The sequence below is a fragment of the Aptenodytes patagonicus genome, chromosome 10 (genome assembly GCF_965638725.1).
Source record: "Aptenodytes patagonicus chromosome 10, bAptPat1.pri.cur, whole genome shotgun sequence".
NCBI classification, from domain to species: Eukaryota; Metazoa; Chordata; class Aves; order Sphenisciformes; family Spheniscidae; genus Aptenodytes; species Aptenodytes patagonicus.
Window position 1 is genome coordinate 24843008 of NC_134958.1, and position 19068 is coordinate 24862075.

At 55.4% G+C, this 19068-nt stretch overlaps 4 non-coding genes across 4 annotated transcripts; 1 reads left to right on the forward strand and 3 right to left on the reverse strand.

Annotated features, from left to right (window-relative positions):
- The first annotated feature begins 5509 nt into the window (after positions 1-5509).
- Positions 5510-5591, forward strand: TRNAS-AGA (transfer RNA serine (anticodon AGA)). The gene has a single exon. It is a non-coding gene; the product is annotated as a tRNA-Ser (tRNA).
- Positions 5592-13680: 8089 nt separating this feature from the next.
- Positions 13681-13763, reverse strand: TRNAL-CAG (transfer RNA leucine (anticodon CAG)). The gene has a single exon. It is a non-coding gene; the product is annotated as a tRNA-Leu (tRNA).
- A 1119-nt stretch (positions 13764-14882) lies between these two features.
- TRNAG-UCC (transfer RNA glycine (anticodon UCC)) lies at positions 14883-14954 on the reverse strand. The gene has a single exon. It is a non-coding gene; the product is annotated as a tRNA-Gly (tRNA).
- A 2283-nt stretch (positions 14955-17237) lies between these two features.
- Positions 17238-17309, reverse strand: TRNAM-CAU (transfer RNA methionine (anticodon CAU)). The gene has a single exon. It is a non-coding gene; the product is annotated as a tRNA-Met (tRNA).
- Positions 17310-19068: the final 1759 nt, after the last annotated feature.

Sequence of the window (19068 nt, forward strand, 5' to 3'; positions counted from 1 at the left end):
GGTAGCAGGGAAGTTCTGTCTGCTGAGAGCAGTGGATCGGAGCAGAGGACCTCCAGAGGCCCATACCAACCTTCATTATTCTGGGGTGCAGTGAGTCACATGAGCCCCCGAGCAGCCACCAAAAGACAATGCCTTGGAAGGCAGCAGCAGCAGGAGATTGCATAGAAGCACCAGTTGTTTCATGAGGCTATGATCTCTGGTATCCCTGGCATGCCTGAGGCCAGGACACCATGTCCACTGAAGCTCACAGCAGGGTGACTTGTGTTTGCCTGGAGCTCAGGGTTTTTCCCAACGCTTCTAAAATGCGATGACTCCCAGGTGCTCTGGGAGACGGATCCAATCTCCCTTTGTAGTCTGAAATGCATGGAATGGGCCACCCCATCCCTGACAAGAAAAAGGGACATGAGCTTTTGGCTCCCTGCCCTGCGCCTCTCCTCAAAAGCAGGCCATCCAGGCCTTTGGCCTCCGGGGTGACCTTGCTGAGCAAAACAGGTCATTTTGGGTGTGGGTCTCTTCCAGGGAAGGACGCGGGCATCTCTCTGATCACAAAACCAGGCCGTGGTAGAGCCTGATGAGCATAAGCAAGGTCCTCATGGCCCTCAGTCCTTCCCGCAGGGGGCTTCCCTCCAGCCCACAATGGTCTTTCCTTGCTGTTGAGTTTTGCCACATCCCTGGAGAGGTGCGTCTCCTCTCCTGTATGGGATTGTGCAGTCTTGACCTTCTGTCTGAACTTAACCATTGTCTCCTGTGTGTCTACGATGACGCACGGGGAGAAATGTCTCTTACAGTTAGCCTGAGTGCCTGCACTGAAAGCACTTGAGAGCTGACTTGAGGTGCCCTTCATGGTTGAATTTCAACATGACTGGTGGGCATTGCTCTCTGTGAAGAGAGCAATGTGACAAAGGCATTCCATATGATGCAAACCCACTTAAAATCTCCCTGCACACTAGCCTGAGACCTCGAAGCTAACTGGCTTTGTGAAGCTGGGACACAGACGAATTGTTTTGATGTTTGGTGGTATGAAGCAGGAGCAAAACATTTCAGATGAAAGAGGCAAGGGCTTAATCACCAGCGAGGCCTCGGCAAGCGGCAACGGCTAGGTGTTTAGATGCATCATGAGCAAGGAGTGCTTGTGGCCCCCGTGGGGCTCTGGGACACAGCATAAAAGCCTGCGCTGCTCCAGGCTCCGCATCCTCCTCTCTTGCCTCCCTTTCCTTGAGGAACCAGGTAAGCCCGAGTCCGCTCCATCTCTCCCTGTGGGCTGAACTGCTGTCACGGGGGTTATTCACGTTGATACTTGGGCTGCCTCAGCTTGGCCCTGCAATAGGACTGTTGAAGGGCTGTCACCTCTCTCCCTTTTCATGGGGCTGGCTGGGGAGAGCTGGGAAGAGGGGCTTTCTTTCAAGCAGAAGGGGATCAATGGGGCTGAGCTGCAGGGAGGTCTGCCCACCAGAATTTCTGCCTTCGGCAGATGGTCTGTAACCAAATGGCCGCGTGCATCCAGTGCCTCCTTCAATGCAGCAATGTTTGTTCTGGGGCTGGGGTATGATCAGTCTTTCCACAGGTGCTTTGAAGCCACTCTGCTGGGCCCTATCCCAAAAGTGGGTCAGCCTTCCTGTGCTGTGCAACTCGGAGGGTGCGACGAGGGCCGTGGGAGCTGTAGGCACACTGTGTGTTTTTAAAACAAATAGTGTCCACGCAGAGAGCTGAGGAAAAGAAAGACAGACTGATATTGAGGTTTGAGCTCCCTGCCTGCTCTGTGTTTCAGCTTTGCCTCCCTCACCGAGAGATGTCTTGCTTCAGACCCTGTCCCCCAGGCCCCTGCGGTGCCTCTGGCCCAACCCCACTTGCAAGCAGCTGCAATGAGCCCTGTGTCGCCCGCTGCGCTGACTCGACGGTGGTCATTGAGGCCTCCCCGGTGGTGGTGACCCTGCCGGGCCCCATCCTCACCTCCTTCCCTCAGAGCACAGCCGTGGGATCCTCTCTCTCCGCTGCTGTTGGGAGCTCCCTCAGCGCCGGCGGGGTTCCCATCTCTTCTGGGGGCTCCCTTGGTCTGGGGGGGTCAGGGCTCTGTCTGCCTCCCCCACGATGCAGTCTGAACTGCTGAAGCCGGCGGATCATCCCCTTTGGAGCAGGAAGGAAGACGGGGACCGCGCAGGAGGAGCGTGGCCACGGCTTGCAGACGGGCTGGGTGTCCTCATCCCACGTGGCAGGAGGGACCTGGGCCCGCTGCTCCTCGCTGCACGGCAGGCCTCGCCGTGCCTCCTCTGGCTCTGCTTTGCTCTGAGCTCCTCGAGAAAGGGCTCGTTCTCTTCTGCTTTGCTGAACCTCCTGCTGATGGGGGGAGGGTGCGGGAGTTAGGGACTGCTCTTGGTGGTCTGGGATTGCCACCAGGTAGGGCAGAATGGGGAATGGCAAGTGCTTTGTGTGGAGCTTGTTCTTGGGAAATGGGCCATTCTCTGTGCCTCCCTGAACCCTGCAGATGTGTTTCTTGGTCTCTGTCCTGTGCCACTGTATTTCGTCCTTCTCATTAAAGACTTTGTGCAGCATAGCTGGAGACTTGTGGTTGATTGTTCTCCTCCTCCCCCAGTTAGCCACCTGCTCTGCAAGGAAGAGCATTGGCCTTTGTCCTGAGCTTACCACCAGTTGTGCAAAGCACTCCCTGAACTGATACCAGAGCACCAAAAATAAGCAAGCAGGCAAGAGAAATACTGAAAAGCCTCAGAGAAATGGAGCATGAGTCTGTAGCCTTGTGATCACAACCCTGTGGTATCTCTCGTGGTCAGCCTTGAGTCCCGCTACTTCAGGAGCTTCTTCCCGCATTCAAGAGCTGATCTCATTTCTTCTGCCAGCGTACCCACTGTGTCTTGCATGTATGCTCAGGAAGCAGTGACTTTTCGCTGCCTGCCCTGAGTACCCCAGGCCAGAGGACAGAAGCAGGCTTATGAACTGGGCTGAGATGGCAACACTTGCTGAGGTGGCAGGAAAAAATGGGCACGTGTGCCCAGCTGGGTTGTGGAGGCCCCCTTCAGAAACAGGCAGGGACAAGTTGCCTTCCTGAGCCTGAATCTCAGGCAGGGTCCTGGCATTTGGAAGGCAGGTTTATGCCTCCTTTCCTTTTGGTGATGCACCTTGCTACTCACAGGTGTTTTGGAGGAAAAAAGCACCTAAGCTGCTCAGCAGTAAACCGAGGCCTCCCACGTGCAAGCATGCAGCCAAGCGCAAAGGAATATCCAGTGTTGCTGTTTAGTCTCCCAGATGATGCGTTTCTCTCCTCAATGCTGCACCACCAAAAGCTCTCAGCAGTCATTGCTGCTCCAGGTGCATGAGCTTTGGGGCAGGTGCACGTCTCCCCCTGAGTGAATGCTGTTGCTTCTGCTTTCTCCCTTGGTCTGATCTGTTCCCCGCAGCAAGTGGAAAGCCTTCTGCAAGGTGTCCTTCCTCTGCAGGAGACCTGGACATCTGCATGCCAAGTGTCCTTACAGGGACTCCACGGGTGTCATCGTGTGGCTGCTTCCCATTTCTGCACAGCTAGGGGCTCTGTCAGCCCTGCCAAAGGGACACTGAGGTGATTATGGTCTTGGCTCCTCTGTCTTACAAGGACAGGCTGGGAGAGCTGGGGTTGGTTAGATTGGGGAAGGGAAGGCTGAGAGTGCTGGAGGGCGGACAGGTGGATGAAAGGAGAGAGAGCCATCCTCTTGTCTCTAGTGCTTAGTGAGAGCTCAAGAAGCAATGGACACAGGTGGCAATACAAGTAATGTCACACACAGTAACCCTGTTTTACCGCGAGGGTGGTCAAAGATGGGAACCAGTTTCCCAGGGAGGTTGTTCAGCCAGTTATTTGGACGTGAATGTTAATACAAACCTTTTGAATTAACTTCTCAGTCCTCTCAAATTTTCTTCAGAAATTTCATATGAAAAACACTCAATGGCACTTCTCTCTTTCATTAGTGTTGTGGGAATAAAGTCCAGGGGATGGGTATGCAGCGGAAAGGAGGAAAGTGCTGGTTTTCAGGTCTGGACGTAGGCAGTGTGACTGCAAGATGGGGTTAGGGTGGGCCTTTCAGTAAGGAAGAGTCCATGCACAAACACAATCCCCCGCTTTGTAACTCCACCAACTTATAGCACTGCTATTGACAGAGTGGGAGTCTGTAAATACTCTGCCAACCCAAACCTTCCATACAACCCCACCGCCCAGAATGGTTTTTGACTGTCAGCACAGCAAAGAACATTGCTTTTTTTTGATTTAAGCAGCCCTGGAAGGAGAGACTTGAGAAGCTTCACCCACTTCAGGTAGAGAGTCTAGGTGAGAGAGGCTCCTTGCGTTTCCCTTGGCCCACAGGCCATAAGCTGCAAGAGAAATGAGGGTGTCTCAGTTCTTAGTTACCAGCAACATCATTACATCCAGTTCCAGTAAACTTCAGGGTGTCTCTGCAATGCCACAGCCTGGACGGGGTAGCTGTAGCATCTCCAGAGTGACTTCATATCACCGGCCTTTGAGCCATTATATAAAGAACACACCTCCTCCCACCGCACCCCCATATTGCATACTTGCCGGCCTCCTCCTTCCAGCCCCCAGAGCACACACTTCCTCAAGCCACTCCCCATGCTCACCCTCTCGACTGCAACAATCTCCCACCCTTGCTCTGCATGCAGACAGGCACTGGCAGATGCACCACCTCCACTCTGACTCCTTAATGCCATTTTCCAAATATTCCTGCTCTAGAGCCAAAAGGGAATAGGGGCTGCTCTCATCTAGTGATGGAAATGATGGATTTTGCAGATCCTTTAATATTTTGGTCCATGCTCAGGAATTGGACGATGCTGGCAAAAAGACCTAGACATATCTTTTCCCCGAGAACAAAGTCTTCCCTGTCTCCCCCTAAGTCATCCACACCTCCCATATATTCTCCCTTTGCCCCTCCACACTTCTCCTCAGGCAGGCTCCACCTTGCCCTTCCCATAGATCTCTGCCACTCTCTCCTATACACACCAACAACCTGCACGGCAGTCATGGTCTTTGTTCAAGGGTTGACACCACCCTATGTCCCCAAGAGGCTGGACGTGCTACCAGGAGGTCACCATCTTCCCTGCAGGAGTGTCCCCATTCCAGTGCTCACAGCAGGCCTGGAGTCCCTCGCAGATAAATTTGAGAAGCAATGCGGGGTCTAACGTCCCACCCCACAACTACCACCAGCCCTGATTGTCTCCACACAGCTGCCTTCCCTTTTTCTCTGGAAGCAGATGAGACGGCAGCTGGGGATTGAAACCACCACCACCACCACCCCCCGTAGCAGGATATCCCAGATGCCTGGCTGAGGACAAGAAGCTGGGAGCTGCAGCTATAACCCCTGGGGTTACGCCTCTCAAGGCCTCTGGAAGGCTGGCACCAGGTGCCTGTCGTGCTCAGTGCAGGTCCCAAATGCAGGGACCTGGCCCTGAAACTCGCAGGGAGCCAGGTGTCATTGCAGAGGGCATGTGATCAGCAGGGCAGAGAGGGCTGGAGCAGGTAGTTGTGGCCGAGTGGTGAAGGCGATGGACTAGAAATCCATTGGGGTTTCCCCGCGCAGGTTTGAATCCTGCCAACTGCGGGGCGCAGTCCCGTTTTGGGCTCCCTGCAATTAACCACACTGCAGCTGTGGGACTCATCCCCATAGACACAGTCCCTCCAGCTGCTCAGGGCATCCAGGGACGTAGCAAAACCCTCTTCCCTACCACACTTGTTCTTGCTTCCCCCTAGAAATGCCTGCATGTATGGGAAATCCTGCTCCCATTGACAAGGTAGGCAAGTTGGGGGAAGAGAATGGACCAGTGCTGAGTATGAGCCATGAAAAAGGTCCACTGTTGTTGGTTGTTGAGCAGAAGTTAAGAGCCTGATCCCACCTGACATCCCAAGCAGCACAGCCCCACCAGCTCTCTTCCCTACACCTGAAGCTACAGCACCTCATCTCCAAAGAGAGCTTCCACAACACGGCCCTCATTGCTAAAGATGAAGGGAGGACACCTCATGGATCTGAGATCTAGCCAGCACTCACAAAGTGCCCCTCACTTTAGGTCTCACAAAGGCAGACTGGTGTGGAGCAGCAGGCAAGTGGGGGGAGGAGAAAGGGCCAGCATTGACTGTGAGCTACAGAAGAGGTCCTTCTTTGCAGACATGGACACCATTGCTAACGATGAGGTGAAGACACATCATAGATCTGAGATCTTGCCTGGTGTCCAGGGGGTATTCTGCCTGACCCATCCCCAGCCCCTGCACACATGGACTACCTTTGTAAGGGGGCTTTCCCAAACTCAGCTTAAGGATGAGATGATGAGGGGTAGGTCTCTCCTGTCCCCTCCTCTTCTGGGAAAGGTGTGGAAGTGCAAATGAGGACATGGTAGTGACTGTGGCATCAGGAGACCATCCCCTGCCATCACAGACCCTGAGAGGAAGAGGTGCCACTGGTAGCCTACCTGGGTGGTGCAGCATCTTAAGGAAAACGGAAAACCTGAGGGGCCCTTTCAGAGAGAGCCTGGAGAAAGAGAAGGAGGGAGAGAAGGAGAGAAAAGCCCATTGCTGGTGCATGGTCTGTTCCCCGCAGCAGTTCCACTGAGATTGGCAGAAGCAGCACAAGCAAAGGAGAAGCTCAGAGGGGTTGGCAGCATGGATGAAGAAGGAAAGGGGCAGTGGAAGGGGGATATGGAGCTGAGCCAGGGACCTCTTGATCTGCAGTCCAATTCTCTGTCCTGAGCAGTAGCCCCGGTAGCAGGCAGGCTGCTGCCAAAGTCCCCACGCTCATATCTGCACCCACATCCCAGCCCTCTCCATTCTGCTTTAGCTTTTGTCTCTTCTGCCTGGTTGCTGCATGCTCTGGCCTGTGGATGGGACAGGAAAGGAGCAGATGGAGCACAAACATGCAGGCTTCAGCACTTCCACCTCGTCCCTCCCCCTCACCAACAGGATCTACCAGCTCAGGCTGCCCAGAGCCTTCCTGGAACATCTCACAGGATCTAGGGCTGGTGAACACCCAGTCCGGCTGGTCCAGCCCTGCCCTGGGGTGACTGGGAGCCACCTCCACCCCCAGCAGTGCTGGGCAGGACAGGAATGGCATCAGGCACAAAGAGGAGGGGTTTCTCTGGCTCTCTGGCAGGCTGAATGATGGTGGGAGCAGCCCTCGGCTGCCAGGGAACAGCGAGGGCAGGGCTGCGTCAGGAAGGAGGACAGGCAGGGCAAGGCCCACACAGGCGGTGTGAAAGGCAAGGCCCTACCTGCTATGCAACTTGCTTAGAGGAGCAAACACTGCCTAGGACTAAGAACTTTCACCTCAGGGTGACCTGAAGACCTACCTTAAATCAGCTCTCACTGGCTGAGAACACCCCATACAGACGATAAAACAATAGGAGCTTTGTCTTTCAAAAAAACCCCAGGTATGTAACTATGGCCAGAACAGCAATGGACCTGAATCTAGTATAAAACCCCTCCACCTGCACGGGACATTGGTTTAGAACGATGAAGATTAACACCCCACTGACCATACGTCCACACCACCTGCCTGGGAGAAGCACATACGGATTTTGTGAGCAACAGTAACTGATTAGCCCACCCCTTAACATGAGTAATTGGACTGGTTGACACAGCTGTATTGTAAACATATATAAACCCTGCTTTCCTCTAGGTCGGGGTCCTCCATGCGTTAGGCTGGGGCACTGCTATGTGCACAGCTAAAATCGGAGCATTATTTCCCTTGGTAATTGTATGCTAAGCGTCCTTGTCTCCCTCCCCAGCTGGCAAAGGACTGACTTTTATGCCTGGCACAGTCCCGCAGGCCCCTGAGAGCTGGATTTGCAGGCAGGGTTGCAGCCCTCATGCAACCTGTGGAGAAGCCACGCCAGGTGAGAGTTTTCCTGACAGGCCTGAAGCATATGGAAGAGGCCACACTGAAAAAGATTTTCCTGTTCAGAACTGCAGCACATGGAGAACCCATGCTGGAGCAGTCTGCAGTGAAGGCTATAGCTGAGCCTGGAAAAAGAGGGAGGAATAGCGGTGTTTTGTTTGTCTTTCATTCCTCACTACCCAAAACCACACATGGCACGATCCTTTTCTTCCCCTCTGGCTGCTCAGGACTGGAATTCAGTGCTGGACATACACCCCCTCTCACTCCCACATGCACGTCCACTGAACAGCAGGTCCACTGAACCCTGGGCCTGAGCATAGGTCTGTGCAGAGTGCGTGCCTGGAGCCCGGGCCCGGTTTGTCTGGTGTCCTGCTCCAAACCCCGGGCAGTCCCTGATGCCGATCTGCTCTTCTCACTGCTAGGGCTGCTTGAGATTTCCTAGCCTGTTCGCTGCTGTTCACCCTTGCACTTGCTGGCTAGTGCAGCTACACATTTAGTTGCCAACATCTCACGCACACACAGAAACACACCCACCCACAAAAAAAGGAGAACACAGTCTGACAGAAATGAGCTAGGACTAGAGAGTAATGAAAAATAGTCATTACTTTCTTGTTCTTCATGTGTCTGGAAAGGGTTTCCAGAATGAGTTGCTAGTTCCCCTTTCCAGGGATCAAGGTGAAGCAGACCAGGTTGCAGTTTCCCCAGGTCCTCCTTTGTGCTTTTTTGGAAGACAGGAGTGACACTGACTTTCTTCCAGGCCTCAGGAACCTCTGCCAGTTGACTTCACCTTTCAAAGAGAATCCAGAGTGGCCTCTTCCAGAAGTCCTCCTTGTCTGAGTGCTTCCGTGAGCTGGCAGCAGGAAGACGGCATGGTTATCTGCAAGGGGGCTCCCTGCTACCTGAGTCCCTGATGGGCCAAAAGCCAGAAGATCACTTGGATGTTGACTGTGAGGTCACCTCTGGCTCTGCAGGCAATGGGCCATCCACAGAAATATCGCTTGCGCTAGGTGCTTGTCTTCATTCCATAGTGGATACCACTGCAGGGTGTATCCTTTTATATCAGAACACTTCTTGGCCCAAAGGAAGTGGACAGCCTATCAGAGGGAGAACTGAGAACGTGCGGGCATGACAGTGTCAAAAACGGCCGTCAGCCAATCACAAAGCAATACGAGGACCCATGGGGGATGACGCTGCCAAAAGTTGCCTCTTCCCTGTGTTTAGCGAGTGGGGGCTTCCTCGCCTGGTGTGCTTCTGGGTACACAGGTAGGGTTGGCTGGTCCTGACAGCCAACCACCGGTCTGCCTGAGAGCAGGTGGGTATGATGGGTCAAGAAATGGCTGTCAGCCAATCACAGAGCAGTATGAAAACATCTTGGTTGCGGTGTTTAATAAGAAAATGGTGCCCCCCGTGTATGCAGGGGAAGGTCTGTCCTGGCCAGAGGCACTTCCAGGTAAATGGGAAGGGGCGGCTGGTCCTGCCAGCCAATCACAACAGACCACGTGACAGGAAGAGGGGCGTGACTTTAAGGGAAATGGAACACCTGGCTGCCTGCTTGGGGGGTTGAGGCCGAGGGGCCTATTTTGCCAGAAGTGGAGGGCAGGGCACCTGTCACTTCTTATTTGGGGTAAAAGTTCTCCCTCTACTACTGACAGCAACCGCTCCACGTGATCAGTGGTGTGGAGGTGACAGATTGCTGCTGAGGGATTTGCTGTGGGGAACAGGGATATGACCCACTCCGGGCCAGCTGGCATGGGGATTCACCAAAGCAATCATCCACCAAAACCAGTAGCTGCACAAGGCAGGTTTTAGCTAAGGAGGTAATGAGTGGAGTCCTGCGTCATGAAAATTCACAACTGGCACGTGCTGACCAAGGAGAGAGGCTAGGCCACAAAATACAGAATTACAAGAGTAAATATGTAATCATGTGCACAGGTATCGCAGCCAAATTAGAGGCACGTTGAATGTAGTTTTAAATGAGTTTCTTATACCCTTCAAATGTACAACACGACTTGACTAATCACTAAGACCCACATTACTCACATGTTGCAACAAGGCTAACACCAGCTGTCGTGGGAAGAGAAGTGGCAGGGGGCGCAGTGCCCCCCTGGAAGAGCTGCCCAAGAGACAGTGATTTCTCTGACACTGACAGTATTCAGGAGTTGTGGGGATGAGGCCTGGAGCCTGCTGAGGTACCTGGAAAGTTTGATCAGCTTGGAGCAGTGAATCGGAGCAGAGGACCTCCAGAGGTGCCTTCCAAGCTTCGTTAGTCTGGGTTCACTGGTTCTCGTGTGCCCTTGATCAGCCACCAAAAGGCAATGCCTTGGAAGGCAGCAGTGGCACGAGATTGCACAGAAGCACCAGTTGTTTCAGGAATGGTCCTAAAATGTGCGGAAACAGCCTAGAGGAAAGCAGCACTTTTGGAGGAATGAGGCTATGAGCTCTGCTATCCCTAGCATGCCTGAGGCCGGGACACTGTGTCCACTGGATTCCACAGCAGGGTGACTCATGTTTGCCTGGAGCTCAGGGTTTTTCCCAACGCTTCCACATCACGATGACTCCCAGGTGCTCTGGGAGACGGATCCAATCTCCCTTTGTAGTCTGAAATGCATGGAATGGGCCTCCCCATCCCTGACCCAGGAAAAAGGGACGTGAGCTTCTGGCTCCCTGCCCTGCGCCTCTCCTCAAAAGCAGGCCATCCAGGCCTCTGGCCTCTGGGGTTACCCTGCTGAGCAAAACAGGTCATTTTGGGTGTGGGTCTCTTCCAGGGAAGGACGCGGGCATCTCTTTGATCACCCTCCTCTGCCTTGATTTGCTTCTTTCCAACAGGTTCTCCACTTCCCAAGCTGCGCCCAGACCCCTGGTTGGAAGAATCTCTTCAAGTCATCAAGGGACGTGGCTCTGGAGATCCCAAGGAGAGATCACTTGAGGGAGACCAGCCTGAATCTCTGGTCTACTCTTTCTCATTGTGGATCTGCCTTCATTCCCTGGCTCAAGGTCAGAACAGACAGGCTGTGGCAGAGACTGATAAGCATAAGGAAGGTCCTTGTGGCCCTCACTCCTGCCTGCAAGCAGCTACCCTCCGGCCGACAAACTGGCCTTCAGTTTTGCCCACCATCTCCCACCATCTCCTGTGAGCCCATGACGACCCACATAGAGAGAGATGTCTCCCAGCGTTAGCCTGCCTCTGTGCACTGGAAGCCCCTGAGAGTTGACTTGAGGTGTCCTTCATGACCAGCGGGGCTCTGGGACACCACATAAAAGCCTTTCCTACTCCAGGCTCCGCATCCTCCTCTCCTGCCTCCCTTTCCTCGAGGAACGAGGTAAGCCTGAGTCCGCTCCATCTCTCCCTGTGGGCTGAACTGCTGTCATGGTGGCTACTCACGCTGATACTTGGGCTGCCTCAGCTTGGCCCTGCAATAGAACTCTTCAAGGGCTGTCACCTCTTTCCCTTTTGATGGTGGTGGCTGGGGAGAGCGGGAAAGAGAGGGGTTCTTTTAAGAAGAAGGGGATCAGTGGGGCTCAGCTGCAAGGAGGTATTCCCACCAGAATTTGCGCCTTCAGCAGATGGTTGCTTAGCAAATGGCCAAGCGTTCCCTCTCTGCTCTGTGTTTCAGCTTTGCCTCGCTCACCGGGAGATGTCTCCCACTGCCTCTGTGGTGCCCAACCCCACTTGCAAGTAGCTGCAGTGAGCCCTGTGTCAGCTCTGTGTCAGCTGCTGCGCTGACTCGACTGTGGCCATCCAGGCCTCCCCAGTGGTGGTGACCCTGCCGGGCCCCATCCTCACCTCCTTCCCTCAGAGCACAGCCGTGGGATCCTCTCTCTCAGCTGCAGTTGGGAGCTCCCTCAGCGCCGGCGGGGTTCCCATCTCTTCTGGGGGCTCCCTTGGTCTGGGGGGGTCAGGGCTGTGTCTGCCTCCCCCTCACTGCAGTTCGAACTGCTGCAGCTGGCGGATCATTCTGCAGCAAGAGCAGGGCCCACTCTCTGAAGGTCTTTCAAAGGGGTGGAGGAACCCCCCTCCAGGGCATGGGTATGGGGACAGAGATAGCTCTTTCCCATACAGATACTGTACTGCCACTGGAGGGGAGATGTCCCTTCTGGGGCTGAGACAGTGGATCTCCAGGCAATGGAGGGTGTTCCTGGGGCTCTACCCAGGCTCATTGGTCTCATCCAGCACTCGGGGAGCCAGGAGGCCATATGGACCAGTGCAGGCAGCTTCATTGCTCAGGACATTTTGTCCTCGGTTTCCTTCCTGACAGCACTGCCTGCTGGGACTCCTGTGGTCCCCAGCCCATTTGCTGGGGTCATGGCAAATGTTCCTACCACAGGAGCCTCGGATGCTGCTCCTCCCTGTGCGACACTGCGGGGAGGACACTTTGTGCCCCCTTACAGGCTTCATTGGGAGCCAGAGATCTCCCAGAGCTCGCCAGCACCTGGGAGCTGCAGCTCAGGCCAGGCTGACCACACAGGAGGCCAGGTCACCTCACCTCCTGCGGTCCTTCTGGCTGAGGGTAGGCCTTGGCAAGCCAGAGAGCCACCTTCACACAGCAGAACCCCGCCCTCCTCTTCTCTTCTCCAGGCTGAACAAACCCAGTTCCCTCAGCATCTCCCTCAATCACGACGTGCTCTGGCATACTCTGATACCACCTTGTGCACGTGCCCTCTTCCTGATAAACGTCCTTCTGCAGACTGCGGTCCTTCTGAAAAAGGATGTCTCTGTCCTGTCAGCAGTGTTGGAGAGAAATACCCTAGAGCCTGCAATGTCCCTGTTGACCTCCTACTGGTGGGCCTTTACTCCCACCTGCCCCTCTTCCCACTGGTGCTGGTTGCATTTGCCGGTGAGGAACTGCCAGTTGAGGGAAACTTTCTGGGTTGAAACCCTGCTGGTCAACGCCACATCCTGGATTGGCACCTATAGAGTGTGCCCTGGGCCTGAAAGAGGGAAGGACGCATCTCAGGGGCTCTCCAGCTTTGGGAGCAGAGGGCAGGGGAGCTCCCTAATGACTAACGAGAGGGCGAAGTTGCCCCAGTCTCCAAAAATGGGGAGGGAAGACTATCTGGGGAACCAGGGAAAAGTGATGATAAACTGGAGCAAGTTCAGCGGAGGATCCCTAGGACAGTCAGGGGCCGGGGGCTCTGGCCTTGTGAGGAGAGGCTGAGGACCCAAGGCTTGCTTAGCTGGGAGAAGAAAAAACTTAGCGGGTATCTAATGGGAGCCTCCCAGTGCCCACAAGGAGGTTACTGCGACGGCTGGAGGATGGGAGCCAGTGGTCAGAAAGTGAACAGGCAGTTTGTGACTGGCTACACAAACAAAAATGATCACCCTGAGGGTGCCTAAGCATGGGAACAGGGGTGCAGAGAGGCTGTGACATGTCTGCCCTCAAGGTACTTTATGACCCGAAAGGACAAAGCACCCATCAGCTGGTGTGAGCCTGCTTGAAGCAGGAGGATGCACTCCCTGACTCCCTGGAACGCCTTCTGCCCAGAAGGGTTGTTGGAGGGCTAAGTGGAAGCAGGGAGGGAGGATGTTGTGGGTGAATGTCCAAAGAGCCGCATTTTAGGCGAGAGGCATGCAGAATGTGAGTTTTGTAGGGGAGAGTGGAAAAGTGGAATTCCCTAGGGGCCATGTTTCTGTTCTAGGCCTAATCACCTGCTACTGGGGGCTGCACGGTTATGCCCATTTCTCCTTCGGCAACAGCTGGGACTGCAGCAAGGGCCGGACAGCAGGCTGAGCAGAGCCCCCACTTAAGAGAGGGGGGGCGGGGCAAGAGAGAGAAGCTCTGAAGGAGGCCACCAAGAGAGAGGAGCCTGTCAGGAGTGGGACTCGAACCCACGTCTCCCACGGAGACTGCAACCTGAATGCAGCGCCTTAGACTGCTCGGCCATCCTGACCCACTGCTGCTGCTGCGGCTGCTGCTGCTAACGCTGCCTCTGCTGCTCCTCCCCTGGCGGCTGCCAGAGCCAGCCCACCTCAGCCAGCCTCCTCCTGGCACTGCTGCAGGGGGAGCTGGCTCCTGGGACCACCCTTGCCCTGCTCCCGCCAAGGGCTGCTGACAGGTGACCGCAGCTCCTACAGCCACTTTGGACCACACAGTACCAGCACAGGGGCAGCGTCTCGCAAAGGCCAAGGCAAGCCTTCATGGGAGCAACCAAAGGAACCATCAGCAAATTATGACTCTGCACACGCCAACACGTGGTCAAGGGCCTCCAGGCACACGTCTACCTTTCTCTCCATTCCCCCCAGAGCCTCAGGATATTGCAAGACAAGCACTTGGCCGGCAGTGCTGCCTTGTGGATGGTTCCTGGGGCAACAAGGGTGCTTCCTTCCTCCCTCCTCGTGGCCGGGAAGGCTGGGCAAGGAGGGCTCTGCCACACCAACCCCTGGGGGAATGCTGTGCCGGTCTCAAGGAGTCAGCGTGTGGCAAAGGGGCTGGAGCGTGAAGGCAAAAGGACAGGAGATGCGCCAAGTGCTGAGCAACGACTGAGCTCCAGTTCCTGTGGGGAAGAGGCTCACTTACTGCCCGTGGTGCAGAGGAAGGAGGGCACAGCTCTCCCTGGGACTTGTTGCTTCATGGAAGGAGCTAGACTGCAAGGCATCTCTCAGGAGGTCACTAGTCCAAATGCCTGCTCAAAGCAGGGCTAGCCCCAAAGCTAGAGCAGGTGGCTCAGTGCGTGAGCCCCATGGGAACTTGAGTGTGATACCCAGGCATAGAGAGTCCCAAAGTTCTCTGGGCAGGTGCTCCAGTGCTTCAACACTCCCTGAGAATCTCTGTATGGTCCAAAGCAGCCCCCGCAGTCTGCTTTTGCCAAGGCTGGCCTTGCTAAAAGGCAGGCCTGTGTCTGCTGGCCTAGGAGGTGCCCAGAGGCCTGGCCACCAGGCAAGGCTGTGTTGGGAGTCAAGGGGAGCGTGGCTCGACGCCCTGTGGGAGCTGGACTTGCTGAGGGAAGCTGGGTTCCTTTGGAGCAGCAGAGGCAAGGCACTTGTGGAGCCTGGCTGAAGAAAAGTTTCTCTGCGTTGGCCAGGAATCGAACCCGGGTCAACTGCTTGGAAGGCAGCTATGCTCACCACTATACCACCAACGCACCTGGTGGCCTCCTCCCTCCTGCTCCTCCACTGGGCAGCCTGGCCGGCCTCCTCCTGCCAGCCCCCTGCACACACACGCACGACCTCAAGCTGCGAGGCTGTGTGTGCTTTTCTGTGTGTGTAAGATGCTGGCTAGGGAATCTCAAGCTGCACTAGCCGCCGACTAGGGGAGATCAGCATCAGGGACTGCCCAGGCTTGGAGCAGGACGCTGGACACACCAGGACTGAGCTCCGGGCATGGACTCTGCACGGACCTATGGTACGGCCAGGGGTTCGAGGGACCTGCTGGCGTGCATGTGGGAGGGAGGGGGTCTGTCTCCAGCACTGATCTCCAGCCCTAAGCAGCCAGAGGGAAAGAAAAGGCTTGGGCCAGCTGTCTTGTTCATGCCTGTGCCAGTGCTGGTGGTGCTTCTGTGGGTGCTGGAAATGGTGCCGCTCCCCATCTGCGTTCATACGTGTGCCAGCTGTGCATGTACTATGCAAGTGTACGTGCGCTTGTGTCTATGCACCTCTGGTGGTATGAGCACAGCCAAACACCCACCCAGCTGCTCACTCCTTTCCCCACCTTCGCTGGGGTGCAGGGCACTGAAGGCTGCATGAGAAAGCTCATGGCTCAAGATAAACACAAGGACGTGGCTTAGCAAAAACTGTTGTGGGCAAACCAGGCTTGATTTGGGAAAAAATAATTTTTTGCCAGTTAAAACAGATTCACGTAGTGAGAAACAAAAAGACAAACATCAACCACCACCTTTCCTCTCCCCGGTCCCAGGCTCAACTTCACTCCCTCGCACCAGGCTCCTTTGCCTGCCCAAGCCGGACGCAGCTTCCCTCTGCTCTTTCCCACTCCTTTTGTTCCTTCCTCCTCCCTCTGCCCGGTGTATTCTGCCCTTTCCGGTATGTGTTTTCACAGGGGGGCCACAGACTTTGCTGATGGCTCATCCGTGTCGTGCGGTGGGTCCACTCTGGAGCTGGAACTGGCTGTGTCCGACACAGGGCAGCCCCTTACCTCGTCTCACAGAGGCCACCCTGCTGCACCCCCTGACCCCTCCGCTACCAAAACCTTGCCATATGTAGCCAATACAGTGCCCATTGGGAATACCGCAGGGCATAACGCTGAGCTAACACAGTCGGAGTCTGCCCCAGTTGGAGTCCCGTTCACGCTGTCCCGGGCTAACGTGTGGTTGCGTGATGTGCCCTTTGGTTGAATTGAAAAGGCACAGCAACTAGCCTGGATTTCTTCTTAGGCACTAGGTACGTCCATATCTTGTTCACCGGTCTTGTATCAGCTCAGCAATCGGTGAGTGAAAAGCAGGCAATGCTAGGGTAACAATTATGATTCCTATTGTGTAATGTGCAAATAGGCCAGGTGGATCACTTCTAGCTCAGGTTTCATGGTCAGATATGAGCATCTGCCACATTCCATGCTACATGCCCATCTGGCTTTTGGCCCATCAGGTACTCAGGTAGCAGGGAGCTCCCTTGCAGATACCCATGCCGTCTTCCTGCTGCCAGCTCACAGAAGCACTCAGACAAGGAGGACTTCTGGAAGAGGCCACTCTCGATTGTTTTTGAAGGGTCATTGCAATCCATGGCCTGGCAAGGGAAGGAGCAAGTCATCCTGGAGCTCCATCACGGGTGCTCTCCATGCCACAAACTTCAGAGATGCCTCAGTGTTGTGGAGGCAGCTGGAACCAGCTGTGTCTGGCACAGGGCAGCCCCTTACCTCTTCTCACAGAAGCCACCTTGCAGCACTCCTCTCCCCTCCCCTCCCAACAGCTAACCACATATAGCCAATACAGCGCCCATTGGGAATACCTGCTCGGCCCTGCTCCTGGCTAGACCTACAAGTGGGCACGGCAGCAAACAGACTATGACGGTGGAAGCGCCCAGGTGGTAAAGCCGACAGGCACTGGAGTTTCCCAAAGTAGCAGCAGCCTTGTCCTCCTCCCCACGTGCAGATCCCTGGAGGTTCCCACCTGTGGCTGTGAAGTTGGGGACTGAGCTGCCTGATGGGAAGGGAGAAACACCTGTGTCCCCAGGACACCCCCTTCCTTGTGGGGAGAGCTGCCTGCTGGTCCACACCCACCCGTCTGCTTTGCCGAGGGGCACTTTGGGAGTGCTGGCTCCTAAGAAGGCAAAGGAGAAAGAAGGTGGCAGCGGCAGAGAGCAGGGGCTGAGGGAGCAGTAGGGCCATGGCCACGGCTGCCCAGAGCGCTAGAGCAGCGCAGGTTGAAACTTGCTGGGAGAGGCAGCAGCTGTCAGGAGCAGGGAAAAGAAGCATCTAGCAGAGGATGGTTTCGATCCATCGACCTCTGGGTTATGGGCCCAGCACGCTTCCGCTGCGCCACTCTGCTCCCCCCAGCACCTCAGCCGGCACCTCCCACAGCCCTGCCCGATGCTCCCCGGCACTGCCAGCACCAGCACTTGTGCTCACACCTTTCCATTCCTCTTACCCGCACCCTCGCCCAGGCTGGAGAAATGTCTCCCTGGAAAGCTCACTGGCGGTGGGCCTGGGGTGGGAAGCGCAAGGGCCTTGCCTTGCCCTTCTCCCCACACCTCCTGCCCATAACCCTGGATGGGGACTTTCTCTCTGAGCACCCGAGCTGTCCCCTGGAGCGAGGGGACAGCCCTGTAGCTTTGCAGGGCAGAGAGGAGCTGCTCTCCAGCAAGCTCACGAGGGCTGCAACCCTGCCCAGAAATCCATCTCCCAGGGGGCTGTGGGCCTGTTCCCGGCATAAAAGTCAGTCCTTTGCCAGCTGGGGAGGGAGACAAGGACGCTTAGCATACAATTACCAAGGGAAATAATGCTCCGATTTTAGCTGTGCACATAGCAGTGCCCCAGCCTAACGCATGGAGGACCCCGACCTAGAGGAAAGCAGGGTTTATATATGTTTACAATACAGCTGTGTCAACCAGTCCAATTACTCATGTTAAGGGGTGGGCTAATCAGTTACTGTTGCTCACAAAATCCGTATGTGCTTCTCCCAGGCAGGTGGTGTGGACGTATGGTCAGTGGGGTGTTAATCTTCATCGTTCTAAACCAATGTCCCGTGCAGGTGGAGGGGTTTTATACTAGATTCAGGTCCATTGCTGTTCTGGCCATAGTTACATACCTGGGGTTTTTTTGAAAGACAAAGCTCCTATTGTTTTATCGTCTGTATGGGGTGTTCTCAGCCAGTGAGAGCCGGTTTAGGTTGGGTCTTCAGGTCACGTTGACCCTGAGGTAAACGCTCTTAGTCCTAGGCAGTGTTTGCTCCTCTAAGCAAGTTGCATGGCAGGTAGGGCCTTGCCTTTCACACCGCCTGTGTGGGCCTTACCCTGCCCGTGCTGTGCTGCGCTCCCCCACAGCTCCCGGCTTGTCCTCCTTCCTGGCGCAGCCCTGCCCTTGCAGCTCGCCGACAGCCAAGGGCTGCCCCTGTCACCATGCAGGGTGCCAGGGAGTCAGAGAAACCCCAACCCCTGCTCATCATTCCTTCAGCGGTGCCTATCCTGCCCAGCACTGCTGGGGGTGGAGGTGGCTCCCAGTCGCCCCAGGGCAGCGCCGGACTGGGAGGTGCCCTTTCCTAAATGCTACAAGGCATCCCAGGAAGGCTCTGAGCAGGCAGATCTGGTAGAACCTCTTCGTGAGGCTCTTCCCCCCACTTCCCTGCTGCTCCACACCAGTCTGCCTTTGTGAGACCTAAAGTGAGGGGCACTTTGTGAGTGCTGGCTAGATCTCAGATCCATGAGGTGTCCTCCCTTCATCTTTAGCAATGAGGGCCGTGTTGTGGAAGCTCTCTTTGGAGATGAGGTGCTGTAGCTTCAGGTGTAGGGAAGAGAGCTGGTGGGGCTGTGCTGCTTGGGATGTCAGGCGAGATCAGGCTCTTAACTTCTGCTCAACAACCAACAACAGTGGACCTCTTTTCACAGCTCATACTCAGCACTGGTCCATTCTCTTCCCCCAACTTGCCTACCTTGTCAATGGGAGCAGGATTTCCCATCCATCCATCCAAGAATTTCAAGGGGTGGGACGGGGACAGGAGAGGCCAAGTGCTGTAGGCAAGTGGGTTTTACTGTCTCCCTGGGCACCAGGTACAGTGTGGAGCAGAGTCCCACGGCTGCAGCGGGGTCAAT